The sequence below is a fragment of the Phoenix dactylifera genome, chromosome 11 (genome assembly GCF_009389715.1).
Source record: "Phoenix dactylifera cultivar Barhee BC4 chromosome 11, palm_55x_up_171113_PBpolish2nd_filt_p, whole genome shotgun sequence".
NCBI classification, from domain to species: domain Eukaryota; kingdom Viridiplantae; phylum Streptophyta; class Magnoliopsida; order Arecales; family Arecaceae; genus Phoenix; species Phoenix dactylifera.
Window position 1 is genome coordinate 17465687 of NC_052402.1, and position 7894 is coordinate 17473580.

The 7894-nt window shown below is 39.8% G+C and overlaps 1 non-coding gene across 1 annotated transcript; it reads left to right on the plus strand.

Moving 5' to 3' along the window:
* The first annotated feature begins 5052 nt into the window (after positions 1 to 5052).
* On the plus strand, positions 5053 to 5158 carry LOC120112671. The gene has a single exon (XR_005514246.1). It is a non-coding gene; the product is annotated as a small nucleolar RNA R71 (small nucleolar RNA).
* Positions 5159 to 7894: the final 2736 nt, after the last annotated feature.

Below are 7894 nucleotides of genomic sequence, written 5' to 3' on the forward strand. Positions count from 1 at the left end.
ATGAATAGTAAATGGCATGCTCAAAGTTTAAACATCATAAAAAGATATTTCATTGAAGATAAGAATTTAAACAAGATCCAAAATAATAAAAAAAATAAGACTACAATGCCCTGATACATTGCTAGGGCTTCATCCAGCCCTAGATTAGATGTTTAGCCGAGCATGGCTTCCGGATGACCTCCCATCTGCAAATGAAAGCCTTCACCTCCCATCATTCCCAAAATATCACAAAACATTCTCTTTCCCCCTCCTTTCTCTTTTTTTTTATTTCTTTTTCTCTCCCTCTCGGCTTTCTTCTTCTCCCGAACAGAGCCTCCTCTGTTCTTCAAACCGAGCTCTCCCCCTGCCACCGAACACCCTCCTCCTTTTATAGTGGATGAATGGCGTCAATGGCGTGGCTGGATCTTGGGAGGGATCCGTGGAGCGTTTGATTGTAATGGCCGGAAATGAAGCCGGCCGCTGGATCGACGGGAGGTGGAGGGAAGAAGATGAGATGGCCGCGGGATCGACGGGAGGTGGAGGGAAGAAGATGAGATGGCCGCGGGATCGATGGGAGGTGTTGATGCGGAGTATCTGGATCTCGGAGAAGCCGGGGACTGAGCTGTAGATGAATGCCGAGCTGGGTTTCCGGCGGTTGGGAGCCGATCACGGCTTGGTGCTAGGGATGAATCCGGACGGAAAGATGTTGCAGGTGTCCGGGTGCTGTGCGAATGATGAATTGGAAGCGTTACGATCGGAAGGAGAGGCGGGGGATCCGGTCGCTGGCTGCACCCCGTGGAACTCGTGCTGGAACAAGCTGATGCGGAGCATTTGATTTCCGACGGTTGGAGCGGCTCGTTGATTGCAGCGGAGGAGTGATCGCCGGCGGAGCATCCGGGAATGAAGACGATGCCATGGCCGGATGCGAAAGATGCCCGGCTGATCTCCCTCTTGGATTTGGCGCGCGGATGATGGGGGATCGAGTTGTTGTGAGCGAGGTGGGATCACGGGAAGGTTTGGCAGCGGGAGGAAGAAGATAAACAGTGGAATCTATATATATATATATTTTTATTTATTTATTTATTTATTTATTTATGTTTTTATTTATTTATTTTTTTATTTTTTTTAACACTGTTCATATGAACAGTGTTTTAACGGGACACTGTTTATATGAACAGTGAATCGTGAATTTTTAGTTATTATTATTATAAATTTTATATGAAGGCAGATAACGAATTGGTTGGGAATTGACTTTGGGTTTGAGGTGGGTCATGATGGTTGACTTGTCCTTTAGCCCATTGTCATTTAATTCTTGCTAAGCTGTTTCAGATCGAACTCGACCAGACAAGACTAAAAACCGGACCGTGACCTAATAAAAAGAGTTAATCAAACCTTTGCCCCATACATAATTAATTATAACTTTCGATCGAATCCGGACCAAAACCCATTTAATTATAGCCTTAGTTTGATTACAACTCCATTAGGTTACCAAATCGGGTCAACACAATCTCCTCCTTATATGTTTTCATGAAAGATTATAACCAGGAGAGAGACAAGTTTAGAGTCTGTTTTGAGAAAAGAATTATTTACCTCTTACCATATTTTAAATTCATTTCAATGTTTATTTAATTTTATGGTAAAATATATATTTATCAGTTTAAAACATTGATAAGTGCTATGGAAAGATAACTAAATTATAGATTATTAAGCACTTATCACACCCCCAAATCTATGTTTTACTAGTCCTCGAGCAAAATAAAACTAGAAAAGAAGAATTTTAACTCACTTTCGCAAGCATCGCGGTTACATTTACCATATGTAACAAGGCTTTAAACCCCTAGGTTACCCTAGTGGACGAGTTGTAGTCTCGTGAGGATTTTCAGTAAAGATACCCACAAACTTCAATAAATCATTTATCATTATTGTTATTATTAATCTCTTTTTTTTAAAAAAAATATAATAAAAGATACATAAATGATAAGAATTTCAAAGCACACATGGTTTTATTTACTAAGTCAGCCCAAATCCTAGGTCAAGATGCAATTCAAGTTGAAGTCATTAAGTTTCCGTTAGGGAGTTGTAAGACTTATTTATACTGGAGTGCTTGGTGAAATCTGGGCCGTACACAAGCTAAGGGTTCGGATCAACAAAATATTGCAAAGACTAGTAGTTTTCAAGGATTGGTCGAAAGGACCTGTTCACTGATTCAAAATCATTTTATCTGCAGGATTTCGAGAGTTGTGGATATTTACTTTAGTACCTCACGGGCTTTATCTGTAATATTCCAGTTTACTCGAATTTTTACAACGACGGCTTTCACACTATTGTCTTTTTCAAGGTCAATACAGAGTTTTTTTTTTTGTTCCTTTTTATATATATATTGTGCACTTTTACTCTTGTGGTGATTTCTCCGTGTAACGAGCAATCAGTTGACAACTGTCACACCAGTTGGCATAAGGTGTCGGGCATCAAGACTCCCCTAAGGACTTATGCTCGGAGTTCTCATCACAAGCCCACTTGACCTTTGACAATAGGTAGCCCTTTTCGATGTTCCTGACTAAATCCATTATTATTGATGATATTTTTTTTTTTTTGGATTAGATAAGTATGATTCATCAGGGTCCAAGGTTGCTACTATACTATCAATATAATGTCGAGCCTAGACCTTAGAAGTGTCGGCCAGTGTGTAGTGAAATTTCGAAGTATTAATTAGCTTACAACTCCCTAAGAGAGACTTAATGAAAAGAACTTAAATTTGTATTACTTCCGACTAGTCATTGGGCTTTTTAGATTTTTTATTCCTTGTGTGTTTAGCATTCTCGCATTAATGTATAGAAATGAGGTTTTTTTTTAAAAAAAAACAAAAACTTTTTCTTTTTTTTAATTTTTTTTATTATTATTTTATAAAAAATGAAAATGAACACATTTTTTTAAAAGATATTTTTATTTTTTTATTTTTTTATTTCTTTTGATAAACCTGACATTATGAAGTGAAAACGAATGCAAGCTTTTTCTTTTTTTTTTAATTTTTTTTATTATTATTATTTTATAAAAAAATGAAAATGAGCACATTTTTTTTAAAAAAAGATATTTTTATTTTTTTATTTTTTATTTCTTTTGATAAACCTGACATTATGAAGTGAAAACGAATGCAAGAGATGCAAACAAAACAAAAAATAAAAAAATACTTAAAAATACCTCCAAACCTAAACCTAACATTGTCCTCAATGTTTAAAGAAATCTAAGAGAATTGGGTTGCCTCCCAACAAGCGCTAAGTTTATTGTCTTCAACCAGACACAGTGAGATAGTTTTTGCATCTCCTTTTATGAGGACATCTATTTTGTCTATCATAAAACACTCAACTTCCCTCGCGGGTTGGTCGGCCGCATTGAACACATTTAATTTTACCTTCATGTTCCCAAATGATATGTTCATTACCCCTGTTCTACAATTGATGCATGCATTGGCTGTTGCTAAAAAGGGCCGCCCGAGGATCACGGAGATTTGTTTATTAGGATTGGGCTCATATTCCATATCAAGGACAATGAAATCTACTGGAAAATAGAATTTGTCTACCTTGACAAGAACATCTTCAATTATCCCACGTGGTGTTTTTACAGATCGATCAACCAATTGAAGGGATACCGAGGTTGGTTTTAACTCACCTAAACCAAGTTTCTCATAAACTGAATAAGGTAAAAGGTTGACACTTGCCCCTAGATCTAAGAGTGCTCAATCAATGAAATTATTTCCTAAGACACAGGAGATCGTGGGAGCACCAGGATCTTTGAATTTTGGAGGGGTGTTGTGTTGGAGAATAGAACTCACTTGCTCAGTTAGGAAGACCTTTTTAGGCACATGTGTCCTAGATTTTCGCTTTTGTGTACAAAGGTCTTTGAGAAATTTGGCATAGGAGGGAACTTGTCTGATGGCATCAAGGAGTGGGAGGTTGATTTTAACTTGTTTGAAGACCTCTATCATCTCTTCTAATGAAGTTCCCTTTTTGCCAAATGGAGAGGGTGAAGTAAGAGCTTCAGGAAATGGGGCCTTTGGGATGTGAGTTTTGGCAGAAGATGGACTAGCTGAAGAAGAAGAAGAAGGTTTTAGATTTTCATTTGACACATTTCTATCCTCTTCTTCACCTTCCTTATTGTTGTCCTCCCCAATCTTATTGTCTATTATACGTCCACTCCTTAGGGTAGTCAAAGCATTGGCTTGTTCATGATGAATTGCATTTAATTGATTTTCTTGAGCCATGTATTGTCCCCTAGGATTACTTAGTGGTTGGCTTGGAAGCTTTCCTTCCTCTCGCTTGTTCAGTGCATTAGCTAGTTGCCCCATCTGGGGTTATTGGCTTGGCGATTGATTGTGTGTGAGAGTGCACCAATTGTGTAATGGTTTCCAAACCTTGAAGGGCGTTCAACACTTTCTCCTCAAAGGCTGTGTTTCTTTGGGGTGGAGGAGGAGTGTGTTGAAATTGAATCGAGGGACGGTAGGGATGAATATTTTGTGGGGTTTGAAAATTCTGAGGATTTTGAAAATTTTGGGAATAGGGTTGGGCTGTGTTCGAAGCTTGCTGCTTCCAAGAAAAGTTTGGATGATTTCGCCATCCCGGGTTATATGTATTGGAAAATGGGTCATTACCCGGTCTGGGCTGTGTTTGAGCAGCATTGATGTGTTCTTGCACGAGTTCGGAGAATTGGGGCACTGAGGGGCACTCATGAATAGGGTGGGATGGGCTAGAACAAATAGTACACACTTGTGCTTGGGAAGAGTTCCTGTAATGCCCACCTATCATCAGTTGGTCAATCTTATGGGACAATGCATCTACCTTGCTAGACAGGTCCATAGAATGACTTATCTCACAAATGGTCCCTTTTCTTTGAGAACTCGGGGGTGCTTGACGAGAACATGAAGCATGGTGGAGGGAGTTTTCATTAAGATTTTCAAATAATTTCCATGCTTCATGCTCATTTTGAAGCATAAAAGTGCCCCCGCATGCAGCATCGATCATCTGACGGTTTCGTTCTGTCAATCCGTCATAAAAACATTGCACTAGTTGCCACTTAGGTATTTGATGATGAGGGCATTTACGGATTAGGTCCCTAAATCTCTCCCAAGTTTCATGAAATTCTTCTCCCTCAGTTTGGGAGAAGCTTGTAATGGCACGTCTAAACTGGTTCGTTCTTCCTATGGGAAAGTATTTTTTAAGGAATTCTTGTTGCATTTGATCCCAAGAACGAATTGAGTTAGCTTCTAAAGAATTCAGCCATTGTTTGGCTCTATCTTTAAGGAAGAAGGGAAATAACCTAAGTTTCAAGGCATCATCAGTGAAGTTCTGAATCTTGACAGTGGTGCAAATCTCAAGAAATTCATCTAAATGTTTGTAGGGGTCTTCGTTGGTGAGCCCATAAAAAGATGGGAGCATTTGGATCACACTAGACTTTATTTTATATTGTACAGCTGCTACCTCAGGTAATCGAATGCAAGATGGGGAAGTGTAAATAGTGGGAGTAAAGTACTCCCTCAGGAGTTTGGGTTGTTCTTCAGCCATCTTAAGAGGTGGGGATGATCCTAATGTTTTGATCTTAGCTCGAATATTCCTAAGGGTTTGTTCTATTTCAGGGTCAAAAGGTAATAGGTTTCGTACTCTAGAACGACTACCGTGCATACACTAGTACTCGATCAGTCAAGCATGCAATAAAAGAGAAAAGCATATCAATCCTAGTCTTTGTCCTAAAATCACTAGACAGCTCCTAACTGGTTTGAAGAGGGCACCTAAGCCTCCAATCCGGTCTAATAAACCGAGTTGACCAGGTAAGCTCTCAGGTAAGTGGAGGGGTCACGATGCGTTCGCAAAGGTCCCACTTAAAACCCACTTGCCTCGAACAGATGAACTGTCTCCCTTATAGGGACAAAGCTTGCCTAGACATCAACTAAGCCACAGAGCGAAATTGGTGCAACTTTCGGTGATCTTCATCCTATTGAGCTCGAATGTCCCTAGGAGCCAACGTCTAATTGATTTTAATTAAAGTGACACTATGTGAGATTGAGTTCACCTAAGTTGGGCAAGAGTCCGGTGATGAAATCCGGCTCTTATCTTGTTGGGGTGATTGCCCTTACTAAGTGCAAATGAATTGGTGTATGTGTATCAGGCATGCATTCACACTTTTGCTGAAATTAAAATCAAACAATCACCACAAAATTTCAAGCTAATACTTAATTTAAATAAGAAAGGTTTAGAGGTTACCAAAGAAAATTTTTCCAGCAATTTAATTTTTTTTTAGGCAAACCTCTGCAACATTTCTTTTCCAGCAGTTCTCTTTTTGATCATCCCAGATTTTTCCTTCGATTCCTGATCAAATAAGATCAAAAAAAAATTTTTTTAAAAAAAATTAGTAGAAAAAAAAAGATAAGAAAAGTAACAATAATAGAAAATAATTTTTTTTATTTATATATTTTTTTGAAAGTTTTTTTTGTTAATTAATTAATTTTTTTTAATGATAGGAAAAATAACTATGCTAGCAATCCCCGGCAACGGCGCCAAAAATTGATCGGTTCTTTCAATTTTGAAAATAAACCACGCAATAGCACGTATCCTGTAGGATAGTGATTACGGGTGTCGGTCCACAGGGATTGAGAATATGTTATTTTTCTTTTAAAAATAAATCAAAAAGAAGAATTTGCTAACTTGATTTAACTAAATTAAACTATGAGTACGGATTGAAATTTATCAGAGTAAATAGATCTAGGGTTTGGAATCCACCATATAGCATTGCATCAAGGATTGTGTTCTTAATTTTTATCTTTTGGAGAGGCATGCAATTTTGGCTACAAACCTTTTAAAATAAAAACATAAAGAGTGTTAGGAAAATTCATCTTTGGTATAGCATGAAGTGTCTACCTAAGTATGCTAATCTAGGATGCAGCACACCTCATCTTCCTAGGCATGGATCATCTTAGACTACTTTAGCAAACATGAATAGTAAATGGCATGCTCAAAGTTTAAACATCATAAAAAGATATTTTATTGAAGATAAGAATTTAAACAAGATCCAAAATAATAAAGAAAATAAGAACTACAATGCCCTGATACATTGCTAGGGCTTCATCCAGCCCTAGATTAGATGTTTAGCCAAGCATGGCTTCCGGATGACCTCCCATCTGCAAATGAAAGCCTTCACCTCCCATCATTCCCAAAATATCACAAAACATTCTCTTTCCCCCTCCTTTCTCTTTTTTTTTTATTTCTTTTTCTCTCCCTCTCGGCTTTCTTCTTCTCCCGAACAGAGCCTCCTCTGTTCTTCAAACCGAGCTCTCCCCCTGCCACCGAACGCCCTCCTCCTTTTATAGTGGATGAATGGCGTCAATGGCGTGGCTGGATCTTGGGAGGGATCCGTGGAGCGTTTGATTGTAATGGCCGAAAATGAAGCCGGCCGCTGGATCGACGGGAGGTGGAGGGAAGAAGATGAGATGGCCGCGGGATCGACGGGAGGTGGAGGGAAGAAGATGAGATGGCCGCGGGATCGATGGGAGGTGTTGATGCGGAGTATCTGGATCTCGGAGAAGCCGGGGACTGAGCTGTAGATGAATGCCGAGCTGGGTTTCCGGCGGTTGGGAGCCGATCACGGCTTGGTGCTAGGGATGAATCCGGACGGAAAGATGTTGCAGGTGTCCGGGTGCTGTGTGAATGATGAATTGGAAGCGTTACGATCGAAAGGAGAGGCGGGGGATCCGGTTGCTGGCTGCACCCCGTGGAACTCGTGCTGGAACGGGCTGATGCAGAGCATTTGATTCCCGACGGTTGGAGCGGCTCGTTGATTGCAGCGGAGGAGTGATTGCCGGCAGAGCATCCGGGAATGAAGACGACGCCATGGCCGGATGCGGAAGATGCCCGGCTGATCTCCCTCTTGG